General features: G+C 50.2%; 1 protein-coding gene across 2 annotated transcripts in view; it reads right to left on the reverse strand.

The window, feature by feature from the left end:
• The window catches only part of SLC7A1 (solute carrier family 7 member 1), an 80534-nt gene extending 63695 nt beyond the window's left edge, over positions 1 to 16839 (reverse strand). The window contains exons 1-2 of one of the 2 annotated variants that reach the window (XM_049647391.1): positions 16604 to 16839; positions 6231 to 6301 (exon numbers count right to left, since the gene is read on the reverse strand). The gene's annotated coding sequence lies outside the window, so the exon portion shown is untranslated. The remainder of the gene's footprint in view (positions 1 to 6230; positions 6302 to 16603) is intronic. The other variant, XM_049647389.1, reaches the window with a different exon arrangement.
• Between the last annotated feature and the right edge of the window lie 1004 nt (positions 16840 to 17843).

Genomic DNA, 17843 nt, shown 5'->3' on the forward strand with positions numbered 1-17843 from the left:
AGAGTGTGGTGGACCGTGGGGATGCTGGTTACCAGGTCCTTCTGTTTTTTTTCTTACAGGAGCCATTGTGTTCCCCTGGCTGCAGTAGTCACCCGGCTCATCATTTCTGGACTAATACAGACAAGGGGACGCTTCTTAGTCAAGACCTTTGCGCCAACCTAACACCAAACCATCTGTTTTCCACTACATCAGATTACTACCGTTCCCACTCCACACCCACTTTTATGGTATGGACACCAAGCCGCACGGAGCTCTTTAGCAGCTCCATAATCATGGAACGTCACCAACTTCCTGCTTAGGGCCGGAAACCCCAAAGACAGTCTCCTAGTCCAATCTCATCTGAATGCGAAAGCAGAAAATGTGGCCTTCCTTGGAGAGGAAGACGTGATAAATCCCCAGGGGGACCCTGCGGCTGGGCAGCAAAAGACAAAGGACCTTCGGCGCTAACCACCTCTCATCAAGCCATGTTTAGAGCCCGTGCTTCCTCTCTGCGTCTGACGTCCTTGCACATTCAGAGAAAAAACCCGTATTCTGGGGCGCCTGGGTGGCTCAGTCGGTTGGGCGTCCGACTTCGGCTCAGGTCATGATCTCACAGTTTGTGAGTTCGAGCCCCGCATCGGGCTCTGTGCTGACAGCCTGCATCCTGGAGCCTGCTGGATTCTGTTTCCCCCTCTCTCTGCCCCTCCCCTGTCACGCTCAGTCTCTATCTCTCAATAATGAATAAACATTAAAAAAATAAAAAAAAAACAAACCAAAACCCGTATTCTACAAGTTACCCCTCGTATTCAGACAACACACAGACGGGCACGGAGAGAACATGCGCTGGATGGTATACACAGCCTTCTCCTTTACAAGGCGTTTTTATACCTTAAAACAGGTCTTAATTTCCTTACCTGGCCGCTTTGCTGAACTATAAAGCCCTGTCTCTGCCAAGGCGATGAGTGCTACAGAGCCGATTGACTATTCACAGGCCCAACTGCAAAGTTTCCCCCGGGTAATTCATTGCTCATCTGAAGGCCTGGTGAGACAAATAAGCAACGTGCAGGTTTCTACAGACTGGGAAGTGTAAACCGCCCTCTACACCCCCGTATGAGATGCCATAAATTAAGGCTGGTTTTCGCAAAGAAACGATGCCGTCATGGGATTTCATGCAGAAGGCAAAATGCAGAAGGTACGAGAGGGCATGGAGTGCGGGGCAGCGGTCAGTCCCCTCCACACCCTGACCGCACCATCACCACCGCCGTTCCCGGACCTCCCTACAGAGTCCGGTCTTGGCTCACGAGTTTTTACAGAAGCGATTACAAGCCCAAATTTAGAGGGAAAAAAATGTAAATGATGCTTTTATATACCATTTGACAGAAAGATTTCTAATGAGCATATGAATTAATGAACCAGACAACACAGCAAAAATAAAACTCACACTCACTGAATTTAATACCATTTAATTCCTGTTGCTTCTTCCTCACGCTTCCCCCCCCCCCCCCCGCTTTTGTATCCTTGTGAAAAGGTATCAACACATTTTGGAGGGCTTCTGGATGTTTTCACCCCATGTGCAGTGAAACATGGGGAAACAGGACCATATCAGAGCTTTTGGAGGAACTGTTCTGCCTTGCTTTCTTTCCTACTTTCAATGTCCCAGTGCAAATACGTGTACTAAGCACAAACCTTCTAACTGAAAGACTGTCAAAAGCAGGTAAGTTCTCCCTCAACTATTCCAAGTCTCTCCCCTTGGCCAAGCCAGCGCCTCTGGGAGGCCGAAGGCGGACAGGATTCACGGACAAGCACCCCTTTTACCTTCAGCCATCCATTCCTACGACTGCCTAAAACCAAACACACCGAACCGCAAGGGGGCTTAAACCCCTGAGCGTCCGCCCAGACATGGGCCCTCCTTTGCCAAGTGGCATCCTGGTTTAAGGTCTTCCGAGCAGGGGACGCGGAACCTCGCCGCCTGCAGCCGCTCTGGCACCGCCATGCCCCGTCCGTTGGCACGTCTCCCCCCACCCCTTAATTAGAAAGCGCCTGACATCCACCTCTTGCATGAAGAATTTCCTGACTAAGAGAAAACAAGTAGCAACCTCTCCTGAGCCCACGTGCACCACTCCCCAGCCTTCTGGAGGAATCACTTTTGAGTGTTAATTTACACCTCCTCCTCCACCAGCAAAGTAACAACACATGTATGTGCAACCTCAGGAACTGGATGTTTCACTTGGCAGGACCCTCCCACGCCTACTGTAGCTTAACCCTTTATAGGCCAGGCAACCCTGATATAAAATACATAGCTCACATTTATTCAATACCGGGCAATGTTCTAAACTCACTTTATCTCTTTGATCCTCAACACAGCCTACGACGTGGGGACTGTCACTTTCACCATTTTTCGAATGGGGAAACTGAGGCACGGAGCTGCAGACGGTCGTGCACACAGACCTCCTGAAATGGGGTCGGGTTGCTGGCCACCTTGCGGAAGCATCCTAAACCATAGTGGGCTTTTTTAAATTTTTTTTTTAATGTTTGTATTTATTTTTGAGACAGAGAGAGACAGAGCATGAGCAGGGGAGGGGCAGAGAGAGAGGGAGACACAGAATCCGAAATAGGCTCCAGGCTCTGAGCTGTCAGCCCAGAGCCCGACGCAGGGCTCGAACTCACGGACTGTGAGATCGTGACCTGAGCTGAAGTCGGACGCTCAACGGACTGAGCCACCCAGGCGCCCCTGTTATTTAGTTCTTGCATCTCCTTTCATGTTGTGCCGTCCCTCTCCTGCTGCCAGGGCCTCAGCTGCCACTTGTCCCATGGTGAGGAGCCCCACCTCTGCTGGCGATTACCACTTCCTACCTGCAGTCGGCTGTCAACAGATAACCAGGCCAGTCAGACCTGAGTACACCCCTCCCGCCCCAAGGGTGCAGCTCTGTGACAGGCGCCTCAGTTCTTGAAAAGGTGTCTTCTGAGCATCTGCTCCACACCAGGGACCGCTTCCAGGTTCTGGAGCCACATGTGCCCGGGCCCTGTCCCGGGGAGCTGGAGGTCTCCTCGCTTCATTCCAGGTTCCGGCAGTTTTATGGATGCCTGCTAGTCCAAGAGATCCCAGGAGCTGGTTAGACACGCCCACCCCGGACCTGCTTTTCAGGGAGGCTCCCCAGGGGAGGATCTCTGTGCACGTACTGGGCCGGGTGGTTAAAGGACACCTGAAGTTTGACTTTAGGCTATGAAAGCCTCTATTTTATTTCACTTACACGCTTGCTGAAACATATTCCTTTTCTGTCTTTAATGCCTGCCCCATTACATCTGCCCAATCCATATGTGTGTACCTACTCCATGCTTTCTAGATAGTGACGGAGGAGTAAAAGTAATAACGAAGGAGCATATCGCAAAATCCAGTGACAGTGGAAGTCTCTTGCTTTGGGTACTACATTTCCAGAAACAAAATACTACATGCTTAGTCTCAACCCCAGGTTCAAATTTCTATTTTATTAGTGTACAACCGCATCTGTAGGTGCAGGCCGTCGGTGAAGTCTAGGCCTAGCAGGGCTATGGCCTCAGACCATGGAATTAAAATTTTTTTTTAATGTTTATTTATTTTTGACAGAGAGAGAGAGAGAGAGAGACAGAGCATGAGCAGGGGAGGGGCAGAGAGGGCGGGGGGGGGGGGGGGGTGAGACACAGAATCTGAAGCAGGTTTCAGGCTCTCGGCTGACAGCACAGAGCCCAACTCGGGCCTCGAACTCACAAACCGTGAGATCATGACCTGAGCTGACGTCTGACGTTCAACCAAGTGAGCCTCCAGGCTGTGGAATTTTAAAGGAGCCTACATCCATGCCCACACACGTAACAAAGTGGACCACGCGGTCCTGCTAGCTCAAGAGCAGCTGTTGTCTGGCAGCAAGAACAATTCTAGGGAGAAGGGGAGGGAACCACAGTTTCTGAATCACTGCTCCTTTGAATTTGGGGCTGCATTGCTTGTTCCCACAACGCATCAGGATGGAGGGATCACTCCCATCCCTCTCTCCTTGCTCCCGTCGTCTCTCCAGGGCAAATGGTATTTCCTTCCTGTGCACAGCCACATACCTAGCTGGAAAGAGACCCCTCCTGAGGTGCCAACACCCCTAAGCCCTTAAGAGGCCCCAAATCTCCCACCAGCTCAAAGGCTCTCCAGGGTGATTCAGCAAGAGCTCCCTTGCAGATCCTGAAGGCAAAACAGTCAACAGGCAGCCGGGAGCAACGGGAAAGTGCTGGGACTTTGTACGGAGTATGTTCTCCTCCCCAGCCTCTGCCCCCATTCGAAGTCACCCAAGAAATCCAGAATGGCAATCCCCCTGCCTTGACTCACCAGACATAGACCTGAGAGAATCCTACCACAAACTACACCTGATAACTTTCCAAAATTCTGATTGTACCCAACTCTGACAGTAGGAAGACTTTCTTCCCAGTTCAATTCAGATAACCCAAAGAATTAATGAATGGTCTTGCCTAATATCATCCAAAATTGCCCTCTAGAAAGAAAGAAATGTCTTCCAACAAAAGTATTTTTTTAAAGCAAAACTAGCTGCTACAAATTTGAGATTATAGATTTATGGGGGATGTGTTAAGCCATTAAAATCATAGATTATCCCCTAATTCGCATAATATTAACATATCTAAGATCGTAAAATCAAGTTCATGATGATTCTTCTCAAATAGTATCAACAGTGGTGGTAATATCTGCATCGTGCCTAAGAGTTTTTAAAAGACTGTAAACTAAGTGCTCTATATGCTTTTATAGAGGAGCATAATAAATAAAAGAAGTTTACAAGAAACAAGGACAGATATTTGTACAATGTTTCAACAAAGTAGGCAATTTATCTTCTTCTGGTTCTGTTCTTTTACCATGCTTTTGTTCCTACAATCAATTCCCTTGATTTACAATTGTTTTAAGGATTATATACACAGGCTTGTCCTTAAAAAATATTTATTTTCTAGGCAAAAAAAAAAAAAATTCAAACAATTCTCAGGTAAGATTTACGTTTATGTAAAACCCATTCTTTTTTTTTTTTTTTTTTTTTTTTCCCAACGTTTTTTAATTTATTTTTGGGACAGAGAGAGACATAGCATTAACGGGGGAGGGGCAGAGAGAGAGGGAGACACAGAATCGGAAACAGGCTCCAGGCTCCGAGCCATCAGCCCAGAGCCTGACTCGGGGCTCGAACTCATGGACCGTGAGATCGTGACCTGGCTGAAGTCGGACGCTTAACCAACTGCGCCACCCAGGCGCCCCAAACCCATTCTAACTTTTCAAGGAAAACTAATGGCACGATTGCTATGGCTAATGTTATAACACACTGTTCAATTTTAATCCATCAGACTTAAGAGTCCAAAAATTAATATTTCTATTAGAGTATCTTTTCTCCCTCTTCTTCCTATAAATCCTTAACTCTAAAAGGCTCATTGCTCAGATAGGTTCTTCCTCAACTCATAATGAATACAATAAATTAAAAAAAAAAAAAAAAAAAAGGCTTTTCAAAGTGCTGAAACTAACAAACTCTGAGCCATCTCTGAAAATTCACACACAGCCTGACCGGGCCACCTTCAAAACCACCAGCATGTGAGGTCAGCGAAGGCAAGAGCCATCTAGTTTGCATCAGCAGGAAACCACAGGAGGAATTCATACAGGTCTTGCCCTGTGTCCCCATTCACCTTGTTGGGAATCGTCACAAACAAGAAATGTCCACTTCGGTTAGAAACTCCCACGCCACCACGAAAAGAAACCTCTACCCTCTAGCTGTCTCTGTCCAAACCAGTCTGGACAGAGAATTACGCCCAGGCCCAAGTCCAGGGAACCTGAAATTCAGGACATCAAGGCGGAGTGGCAGGTGGGTTCGCGGGCTAGCGTGCCCAAGCCTAACAGTGTTTGCAAACTGCAAGTTGCCACCAGCATTTTTTTTCATGCAAGAGAAACAAAAAGTATCGGAGTACACCGCAGGTACAAGAATGGGTGCTGTTTCACAAAAACCTTCATTTAAATCTATAGACGTGTATGTGCCTGTGTGTGTACTTGATCACAGGATACACTGATTTCTTACTGTGGATTGCAGCCAGAGGAGTCTGAAAGCCTCCACCCTCAGGAGAACCACTGTGCGGGCACGACCAGCCCTATCCCAAACACAGCCTGAAGGAAGCCTTCCCAAAGACCAGGTTTCCAGAACCCTGTGTGGAGGGCAGGTGGAAAGGCAGCCAGCACAGCTCTGAAAACTAAGTACCTGTGTCCTTCTGATAAGAACGAAACGATATCACCAGAGAGCGGTATGGGCAGCTGGAACATGCATCCTCCCTGCAAAAAAATCACGACATCAGGGCCATTTTCAAAGCTAACCTACCTTGCAGGTAAGAATGCGACGCTGTGTCGTTACAGAACTTATAAATTAGAAATCAGGACATCGTGTAGGTGTCTCTTGGTAGGACTGATGCTTAAAGATGAGACATCCTAGACAAATCAGGTAAAAATTCTCAACAGGACAGGACAAGCCACTCTGATGGTACATCAGCTACAGAGTACGTAAAAAGATGTTGTAATTTTACCCCATCTGTGAAAGTGCCTAATAGCCAACCCAGGAAAAATTTAATATTCTGATACTCTAATTTCAACACAACAGGATTATTTGAAAACTAGAAATGTCAAAGTCACTCATTTGTAGCCTGATTGGTACTGAAGCACAAAATGTGGCACATATTTGTACCAAAAAAACCCCCAAAATAAACCCCAAACAGAGATGCCAGGGCAAAAGTACAATAAAAATCTAAAATATTTATTATTCTTTCCACCTGCCAAAATGTTACTATTTAGCCCAAAGACATTTCCTCCTTTAGAACACTACTGTTTCACTAATTATGAAAATATTTATTTAACAAATATTTGTGGAGCACCACTTTAGGTGCTACGTACAGAGCAGTGAACAAACCAAAGTCCAATTTTAATAGTGTTTTCTTTCTGCGCAAATACATAGACCTCAGATAAGATAACGCTGAACACAGAAAATTGTATCCAGACTTCACTTTCACTTTCGACAGCAAAGTTTTTCCATAACATCAAATATTCTTTGAAAATACCATTTTTGGGAGCACCTGGATGGCTCAGTCAGTTCAGCGTCTGACTTCAGCTCAGGTCATGATCTCCCGGTTGGTGAGTTCGAGCCCCACATCGGGCTCTGTGCTGACAGCTCAGAGCCTGGAGCCTGCTTCGGATTCTTTGTCTCGCTCTCTCTCTGCCCCTCCCCTGCTCACCCTCTGTCTCTCTGTCTCTGTCTCTCTCTCAGAAGTAAACACTAAAAAAAGAAAGAAAGAAAGAAAATACCATTTTGGGGGCGCGTAGACGGCTCAGTTGGTTAAGCGTCCAACTCTTGATTTCGGCTCAGGTCATGATCTCACGGTTCATGAATTCGAGCCCTGCATCGGGCTCTGCGCTGACAGTGCAGAGCCTGCTTGGGATTCTGTCTCCCTTTCTCTCTACCTCTCCCTCTCTCCTGTGCTCTCTCTCTCTCTCTCAAAATACATAAATACATAAAAAAAAACACACACACATTTTCAATGGCTACGTAATATTCCATTCTACATGGTGTCATAATTTACCAAAAGACATTTCTAAATGCTTACCACAAGACAAAAATACAAACAAGAGACACAGTCAAATATAGCATGTAAAACCTAGATTTAGGACCTTAGGTAGGGGAGACCAATACAATCTTACCAACTCACAGACCCCGGGCAGCGGACGTCAACACGGCGACACCTTCCTCACCTTGCACCACATGAAGGCCTAATTTGTGAATCTCCCTTTATAAGCCTCACTCCCTCTTTGATCCAAGAGAACATTGTCTGCACAGAACAATACGTTTTCATTTCAATTTCCCTTCTTTTCAGGAAAGGAAATGTTTGCACTTCAAAGGGTTTCTTTGAAGAGCAGCCCTCCGGGTCCTGGCCCATCCAGGTTAGGAGTTCCGTGGCCTCAGCGGGGCGTCCACCATCTGGGCGTCTGCCCACCGTGTCACTCTCAAGGCCAGCTCCTTCAAGGAGAGGGTCTGGTGCAGGAGAAGAAAAAATAAACACATGGAAAAACACTTGAGGCTTTTGATCACGCCCTTCAGAAGCCCTTTTTCACACATAATGTAGGTCTACAGCTCAGGGAAACTGAGGTCCAAAGGATGGGAAGCCGTGGACGTCGCAGCTTCTTGGAACAAAACCACTCAGCAAAGTCCCCTTCGGGGCCAGGAAAAAGTGAGCCCCTTTCAGTTACTGCTGGTAATGACTAAGGGCATGGCCTGGATAAATGAAATGCGGGAGCAAGATCCACCCTTCACATGGAAGTTTTGGAACTTTCCCCTAGAAACTTGAGGGCAGCACAGTTACTAACAAAGAGCAAAATTCACAATGTAGAATTTCACCTCTGGGAGCCTAGGTGGCTCAGTGGGTTGAGTGTCCAACTCTTGATTTTGGCTCAGGTCATGATGCCAGGGTCGTGAGATCAAGTCCTGCATCAGGCTCCACACCGAGCACAGAGCCTGCTTAAGATTCTCTCCCCCCCGCCTCTGCCCTCTCCCCTGTCCGTGCACTCTCTCTAAAATAAATTAAAAAATAAAAAAGAAGAAGAATTTGGCCCGATTTCTCCACTGGCCCACTCGTGGGGGCCCAAGAGGTTCAACAACAGGCAAGCCTAACAACCATGTTAAATAACCACAAATTATCTGCCAAGCGGCCAGTGCCATTTCTTGGATCGAGGCCCCGTGCCCAACCTCCCCTTCTGCCAAGTCTAGGAAGTCAGGGGTACATAGCGGACAAGAGAGGACCTGCAACATTTCTTTTCAAGTCTTGAACAAGTTCTGGGTACTAAGGATCTCCACTCTCGCCTGCCCCGAGGTGGTTCAGTTCAGCTGCTCAGGGGGGCGACCGCCCAAGAAGTGGGCAGGAGCAGGAAAGATTCCACTCTGCCCAGCTCCAGACAGGGAGCCCGCTCCTCCTCACAGCCCAAGGATGCCATGGGCTCCTGCCCTGGGTGTTTGGGGTGTAGGTCTGGGTGACCAGGTCACCCTGAGTGGAAGTCTTCCACTCACCTTTCTGCAAGCCCCTTACCTAGCCTGGCGCTAAGCTCCTGCACTGGAATAACAAATGGTTTTTGTTTTCCCGTTCTCTTCTATTTTTCTGGTTTCCAAATTTTTCACAATGAGCATTCTAACACTCAGAAACAATTTTTCTTAAAGACCCTTATGAGATTGGAGTGCCTGCGTGGCTCAGTCGACTAAGGGTCAGACTTTGGCTCAGGTCATGATCTCATGGCCGGTGAGTTCGAGCCCCGCATCAGGCTCTCTGCTGTCAGCAAGAGCCCGCTTAGGATCCCCTGTTCCCCCCCCACCCCAGGCCTGTCCTGTGTGCACTCTCTCTCTCTCAAAAATAAACATTTTCTTTTTCTTTTTTAATTTTTTTTTTTTAACGTTTTATTTTTGAGACAGAGAGAGACAGAGCATGAACGGGGGAGGGGCAGAGAGAGAGGGAGACACAGAATCGGAAGCAGGCTCCAGGCTCTGAGCCATCAGGCCAGAGCCCGACGCGGGGCTCGAACTCACGGACCGCGAGATCGTGACCTGAGCTGAAGTCGGACGCTTAACCGACTGAGCCACCCAGGCGCCCCAGAAATAAACCTTTTCTAAAAAGAGGCTTATGAGAAATTTAGACCACAGTTCCTCTGAAAGATCCCCTCCCATACACACTAAAGTCATATATATTTTTATGCATCTACACATTAATTATATGTAGAGAGAGATGGCTATAAAGGACATTATCTGGACAAGTGAAAGTTGAATACGGACCGTGGACTAGATAGCAACGTATATCAAATGTGTATCAATGTTCAGTTTCCTGATTCAGATAACACACCGTGGTCATGCAAGAAAACATCCTTATTCTTAGGAAATACACACTGAAGGATGTAGGGGTAGGGTAAATAAAAGGCATGATGTCTTCAGCTTACTCTCAAATCACTCAGGGAAAAAAAAAACGCATATAGGTGTGTGCAGACAGATCAATGGAGATAAAGCCATAGATACCTACATAGAAGAATAGAAGGAAAAAGTTAAAGAATGGGTTAATTTAAGAAAGGGGTACACAGGGCTTCCTTGTACTACTGCAACTTTTAAGTTTGAAACGTTATACAAACAAGGTGGGGAGAGCACAGGAGAAATGGAGAAAGGCAGGAGGGGGTTGGAACACTTCCCTCCCTCCACCTGCCAGCTTCATGGCCCTGGCTGCTACCCTGCCTGGGACAGCCAGCCTCAGCACACTGATCAACAGAGTCAAGACCTGGGTCTCCAGAAGGCGGCCGACTTCGTCCCACACGCCGTCCCTGGTTCCCACAGAGGGCTCTCCTCCCTGCAGAGGGCTCTCCTCGAGCCAAGACGGCTGGACGTGCAGGAGTAAAACAGGGCTCTCCCGTGGCCTGGGCGGCAAGTCCCATATCCATTCTGCTCCAGTGACGAGGATGCCAAACTGCGACCCAGGGAGACTGCGGCCCTCCTGACGTCCGACACCCACGCCGGCTCCCCGTCTGGACACCTCCCTGCACAGCTGTCCGGGGCACCAGAGCTCCAGCCGTGCCACGAACACAGGGCTCCGCTCTGGGCACAGAGGGGGGGAAGCGCTGTGTTCCAGGCCAGCGGGAGTGGAGGAAAAGCAGGGCACCGTCCAGTGGCACGGCGGGCTCCGCAGCTCCGGGACTCGCTCAGAAACAAGGGGGGTGTGGGGCTGAGCGGCCGCGGGTGCACGGGCTGAAACCTCAGGCCTGGCACTGCCTGCTGCGTGTGCGTGCCAGAACGCGGTCCCAGGAGAGGCCGGGGCCCGTACAGGCTGCCGCAAACAGCCCTAAGGCACACTGACGGTCAGGACTCTGAGCCGGGCCCCTAGGGGTCCAATCCTCGCTCTGCCACCGACTGCCCGAGCGCGTGCCTGTGGGCAACTTGCATCACTTCTCAGGGCTTCCGTTTCCCATCTCTCAAAATAGTGGCATCAACCTCACTGGGCGGCTGTGAGGATTCCGTGAAGACATAAAATGCCAAGTACACAGTGAGTACTCACCACGCGCTTGTGATTCTTCATCTTACCCTGCCCTGGGCCTCTCCCTTCCTTCCTATTTGATGTAACAGACTCTGGCTAATGGTACTTGGTAGACAGATAAGAAGACACAGAAGAAAAGAACATTTCCAAGCTGACCTTAAGATGGGAAGACAACAGTTACAACACCGCGATGAAGCAACAGTAAGAGCGGGTAAGAGCGGGTTTGCGCCCTTCCCTCCCACTGCTGACCCCCCCCCCGAAGCGTCCACCACCTCCACCCCAAGGCACTTAGGGGATCCCACGTTGCCACCTCAAGGAAGAGAGGAAATAAGGTGGAAAACAGAGATGGCTCTAACTGTTTGGCTACAGTTTTCAAACTCAAAGCCGTCAGGGTAATTTGGACAAAACATGTGGGGGATCAGGATGACTGACGAGGGCAGATCACCCCAGCACGCACGCGCACACACCCCCACACTGTTACTCACATACACGTGCACACACAGACACACACCAGCAAGCACCGAGAATGAGGCTGTGAGCTCCGCTTTCCAGAGGGACAAGGAGTGGCTAAACCCAAAGTGCGTGGATCTGACATCTAAAGGAACCTGACCTCCAACACACCCAGAGCAGTCCCTGATCCCCAGAGGGCTTATGGTTGCAAGGTCACCGAGGCAGTCAGAGCCAACACAGCCCCAGAGACCGTGGTTCTTCCCCACCATATCTCCCTTCCCCATTGTAGCAAAAAGGCCACAGAATGACCTCAACTGTAAAAGGACAGTGGTAGAGACCGCCCTCCAGGTCTAAAGGGGACAATGATACAGGAACTAAGGTCATATCCACAGATCCTAGACCTGGGTCAGCAGATGCCTCAAAAGCTCAATGTCCCCCCAAAACCTTGGCACTATGTCCGAGCCCCGCAATACAGACACAATTGCAAGGGAAAGGGACTATGTTTTAACCCCCTGGCAAAATGGGAGACTGAAACAAACTTGTCCTAGGAATTACTTTTCTCCACACCTAAATCAAAGAACTGAGCTTTCTTTCCAGTATAATAGTTACCATTTATTTGAAGCACTTGGTATGTACCAGAAGCCGTGTCAAGTACGTAACATAGATTACCTCATTTAAATCCTCTCAATCCTACAAGGTTGGCACTAAGAGCCGATTATTACGCCAACAATATGGAAAAGACTTTAAGTATGAAAAATACGATAGGAAAGGCACTTATCCTGTAAGCAGACCGCACTCCAGGACCCAGAACTTTCTGCATGACAAGATCCATGGCATCTCCTTTGACCCCGCAGTGCATGGCCCCGTGGGGAACTCAGGGTGGCCACGCAGAGCAGAGGCTACCCCCCCACCCTGCAGCCAGAGTCTCTAGACCACCTGCTAAGTGGTCTCTACAATGGAGAACTCGCTACGCATGGAGAACACAGCATGCAGGTCCCATTCCTAAACAAACGGGAAAATATTTAGTTGTTTTCACAGTCAAGAACGTTATCTGAACACATATTCTGGAGAAAGCACTATAGCAGAAATATGGAATGTTAAGGGAACACAACCGCCCATGCCCTCTGCGCCTCCAGAAAAAGGGAGAAAAGGCTGACAATCCACTCAGGAAAAAGGGAGAGAGGATACAGAACTACACACGGCCCAACTAAGGGACGCTCTTCTACCTCCAGAAACGTCCACCTGGCAGCAGCCTTTGAAGGCTTCCCTGAGCTTGACTTCTGGTTCCCATAATCAGAATAACAGACTGGTAATAGAAAGAACTTACTCCACGGAAGAAATCTAAATGTATTGATTTGGGACCTTGACTCTTCTAAAGTACACTATGGAAGTCATAGTTTGTGAGCTTCTTTGCTGTGAGGCCGAGGGAAGGCTTCCCCAGTCTGTGGATGGAGCAGGTCTACTGAGTTGGGAGAGTCTAAATGCTCTGGGAGCTGCACGCAGAGTAGCAAAGAGAGGACTCCAGAAGCCTAGGGTTGGTACTACTCGTCCTGGGCTCCCCAAAGCAACCTCCTTCAGGGCACATCATCTCAGGCTCCACTGAAGCTGTAAAGGCCTCTAACCACACACGGCTCTAACTTGTTTACACAGTTTGTTCACCAAATGTACGATCTGGTAGTCCGAACAGTTACTGACAATCAACAGAGGGGGAAAGCCAAAGAACAGACACTGGGTGTGGCAGGATGGGTCAACTCTATGCCAGAATCAATCCTAATGTCCAGAAAGGTCTTTCCTACAGCCTATGCTTCTGGGAGGAATGAATCCAGACCAATGGGTAACGTAAAGGGCTTCACTCACAGCGCTGCCAATGCGTATCTGAAGGAATGCCTTTAGAATGGAATGAACACATTTAGCAGTCCACCAAATCATTTTACCAATCTGTTGCCCATTCTTCTGACCCACAGGTGGCAAATGCACTAAACCTCCCGTGATAAATCAGGGCGCAGTTTGAACAACTGCAGGGGTGCTTATATTCAAAGCTTCTTTGGAGTCAGCATTGGGGATGGGGGGTGGGGGGAGGGTGGATTATGGAGAAAGAGAAAAGAAAAGCCCCTAAAGTTTGACCTAAATCGTTGTGCTGGATAGAACCTTGGCCGGGGATCCGATGCCAGCGACCCAAGGCACAAGAAACCCCTGGAAGGCAGGTGCCCTGAAGACCCAAGAATGAAAAAGGAGGCACACCCCACGTGGCAGAGGTCCCCATCCCGGCAGTGGGACGAACCCACGGCCAAGGTGTCCACTGGAGGGTGGTAGGGAAGCACAGGGAGTCTGCAAGCACAAAGAGATCCCCCAGTTAGGTGTGAGCCAGCAAGAAAGCTAGGTGAAAAGGAAGATGGTCAGCAACCTGGGAGAGGTGGCTGTGACACAGTCATGCATTTGTGAGAAGGGGCCCCAAGAGGACAGATCTAGTTCAGCTCTGCCCCTTGAGGATGGAAATACCTAAAAACGGTCAGTTGTGACTTAAGGGGGAAAAAAAAAAAAAAAAAAAAGGTCCTTCCCAACATGCTCTTTCCTCTACCTTCCCCATCCCATTAATACGGCAGTTCTACTCCTTGGAACTGTATTTAACTTCTTTCACGCCACACATGGAATCCACTGGCCAAGCCTGTTGAGTCTCCCTTTAAAATCTACAGATGGAACAAGGAGCTAAGTCTAGAGCTGGGGCAGAACTCAACCACCTCCGGTTTCTACCATCTCCACCCCAGTCCAAGTCGCCACCACCTCTCAAGGAAACGACATATGGCCACTCTCTCTTCTGCACAAATAACCTGGAGCTGGATTTTATTCCAGACTTAAGTTACACAAGTCTCTGAACTGGTCTCCAGGCTTCTATGCCTGCCTACTTCCCCCCCCCTCCCCCCACCTCTGTCTCTTCTTCACAAACATTTCAAGTAAACCTCTGATGGTTCTCCGCTTCATCTAAAGTAAAAGCAGAGTCCTCATGGTCCATGAGATCTGCCCTCGACTGGAACAAGGCAGTGGTAGAGACAGCCCCCAGGCCCAAAGAAGCCAATGACACAGAAAAACACTAGGGTCCCGTCCACAGGTCCTGCTTGGAGTGAGGACCAAGAACCAGGTGGAATGATGAATAACTACGTGATGCCTATGGGTTAGAGGAAAATGTTTCTCTCTATAACAAGGACGGACTTATTCCTATTTCAAATTCCTCCCTAGGATTAATAAACCAGTACCTCCAAATACATAGTAATGAAAAGGGATGAATCCAGTTAGACACAATGCTGGCCTCTCCAACATAGTTACATTATTTTTACTTGCCTTAGGCAAAAAGAAACTCCAGACTAGAACAATCAATAAACATGTATTTTTACCGAATATAATTAATATGTATCTTAGAATTCAAGCTCCCCAAGGTCAGCAATCTTGTCTTCCAAGCCTTTTCCGCTACAGCAAATAGTTATACACATAAGAGCACTCAGGTGGCTCAAAACCAGATTCAAACAACCGTGTACATTTCTGATCTCTATGAAGTTTTGTCCTGTTAGTCAGAACCCCCTCAATACTCTTTAGATTTCTTTATAATGACCAAATCTGATCTTAATATGCTAAACCTTTAGAAACTATTTTAAGCCATTGTTGACTTTGTTCCCTAACTTCTATTCTGATTGTGTGTGACTTAAATGAGACCTTTTGTTTTAATGACAGAGGGTGTGTTCATATAAAAATAACGATAATTTCCACTGAGACCAACTAAAAATATCAGGGGAATAAATGTATCATGGTTTCCTATTATCTGAACCAAACATAAAGGACAAGAAATGTTACGATAACTCCCTAATAAATTATAATTCCAATTAAAGACAACGAGGAAATTCAACCACAGGCCAAACGTACACAGTTCTGCCCAGTCAAATTTTAAAGAGCACATTTTTAGGGAAATACACCAGGGACTGAAATCCCAACCCTCTCCTCCTGTACCTAAACCTGCAATAAAACACAACCGCAGGTTAATTCTATAGGAGAGCCTGACCCTGTGTATTGGGAGGTGTAGTTTTCTTGCTGAAGGCACATGTCTGTATCCTAATCTTAACAAGTCAAACAGCACTCCTATCTCCCACACTCGCTGAAAAGAGGAAGGAGCTAAAATAAAATAGCACGCTGCTGTAGTACTACAGCCTCACGGCTGCTCTGTGTACACACGGGTTTAGAACGCCTGCCTGACCTGCTCAGTCTGGGACGTTTTCTACTACGCAGAAAGGAACACACTGCGAATAGGTTGTCTTTATTAAGCCGGAAGAACTTCCTCTCGCTCCAGACCATCTGGAAGGCTTGAAGAACTCAGCCTTCGCAGGTCAAATCTAGTCACGAGGAAGCCCACCCAGGGGGGGCGGAACTTGCCCGAAATAACCCTGGAGACTCAGACAAGAGGTGTCGACGGGCCGGGGAGTGACACGAGGTCTAGGGAAGAGAGGTGGGCGCCGCAGGCAGGGTGCGGGGGTGAACCGCTATCCCCAGGCGGGCCACCTGCCGCGGGACCACCCCCCCCCCCACCCCCCGCGGCCGCAGGGCGGGCTCCCACCGCTGCGATGACACATCGCGGGCCTCGTGGCGGGGCGGGGTGCTCCGCTCCGCGCCATGTAAGGGCAGGCCTCCGGATGCCTCCCGGGCCGGCCCGCGTGCCCGCTCCGGCTCTCGCCCCCTGCCCACCGCGACCACCCCGAGCGTCCCGGCGCGGGGTCGCTGGCCGGCGCGCGCGCGCGGCCGGCATCACGGCGGCGCCGGGTCGTCCACGCTTACTCACTCGGTGTTGCATCATGCACCACACCGCGCCTTCAGGGAACCAAAATGGACTCCGGTGGAGGAGACAGCCGCATGGGCACCGGCCCCGCGCGCACAGCCCCGCGCCCGCCCTGCCCTCGCCCACCCCGGAGGATGCCGGCGCCCCGGGCGCCCGCCCCTCCCCGCTCCCCGCGCCGCCCTCCCGCGGCCCCACGCGGCGCCGGGGGCCCCTCCAAGGTGACCCGGACCCGGGCAGCCGCCCTGGCGCCGGCGGGGGCCGGGCACTCACCGCGGCGGCGGCGGGCGGGCGGACTGCCGGTGGCAGGATGCGGACCGGTCCTCCGAGGGACTCAGGCACGCGCGGCCGGACGACGGCGGCTCGGACGGAGGCGCGGCGCGCGGGGAGCGGGAGCTGCGGGGAGCGGATGCCGGCTGGCCTCGCGCCCCGCGCCGCAGATGACCGGAGGCTCACACCTGCCCGCGCTGACTGAATGGAGCGTGGAGGGCGGGCGGGCTCCGGCGCCGGGTTTCATCAGCCGTGCGCCCGGCCCCCCGCCCCTAGCGCCCGCCCCCGGGCCCTGGCAGCCTCGGACCCGCTCGCGCGCGTCACCGCCGGGCACCAATGGGAGTGCGGCGCGGTGGCGGCGGCGGGCCCGGGGCGGCGGCCGGGGCGGGGCGGGGGGCGGGGCGGGGCGTCTTCGCGCCCTGCGCCCGGACCTGGGGTTCCCCCGGCGGGCGGGCCGGCCGGGCGGTGCCTCCCGGAGCTTTCGCGGCTGCCCCGCCCTCTTGTTGCCATAGCCCAGCCAATCGGAGCCCGCGGCGCGACCGCATCCTCCCGTCCTCTGACAGCCCGTCCGCTCGGGCCAGGGCCAGTGCCGCGGGCTCTGCAGTGCCACCCCGAGCGGAGCTGACACCGAGCTCGAGTCCAGTGTTCCTTTTCCAGAAATGAAACGTGTGAGAGGCGCTTCAAGGTTTCGTTTTGTTTTGTTCTTAATAAATCTTCATTTCTTTGTCATTGGATTGTTTTATCATTTGCTATTCCTGTGTTTTTAATGAGTAACTTATCCTCACCCTTTGCCAGGAAGCCTGAATCTGCCTGGGTCCCTTAGCAGTAGGACAAGCACACCTGACCGGGTGGCTTGATCACAGCGGCTTACTTCCAGAGTTACTCTTCCAGAGATGGCAAAAACTTTAGAACCGAACCCCACAGTGCTCACCTAACAAGCTCCCTGTTTACTGTCTCTCTTTGCTGCAAAAACCCACGCAAGAATCACAGCCTATAAAGATCCAGTAATCTGTGATACGGGAGGCATGAACGGGTCAGAGAATCCCGCCAGCCTCCTAACTTTGTAAGAAAACAGAAAAACGATAGCACAGTGTTCATGACCTTGGAATCCTTTCCACACCTTCTAAACACACCCCCTTCGGAAAGGTTTTAATGAACACACAGAAATGGGCTAATACTGGTAATGCACTGTGAACAGTGTTTGGTGTCCTAATAAGCAACTAGGTGTGTGTTGTTTCAAAAC

This window comes from Panthera uncia, assembly GCF_023721935.1.
Source record: "Panthera uncia isolate 11264 chromosome A1 unlocalized genomic scaffold, Puncia_PCG_1.0 HiC_scaffold_16, whole genome shotgun sequence".
Classification (NCBI taxonomy): domain Eukaryota; kingdom Metazoa; phylum Chordata; class Mammalia; order Carnivora; family Felidae; genus Panthera; species Panthera uncia.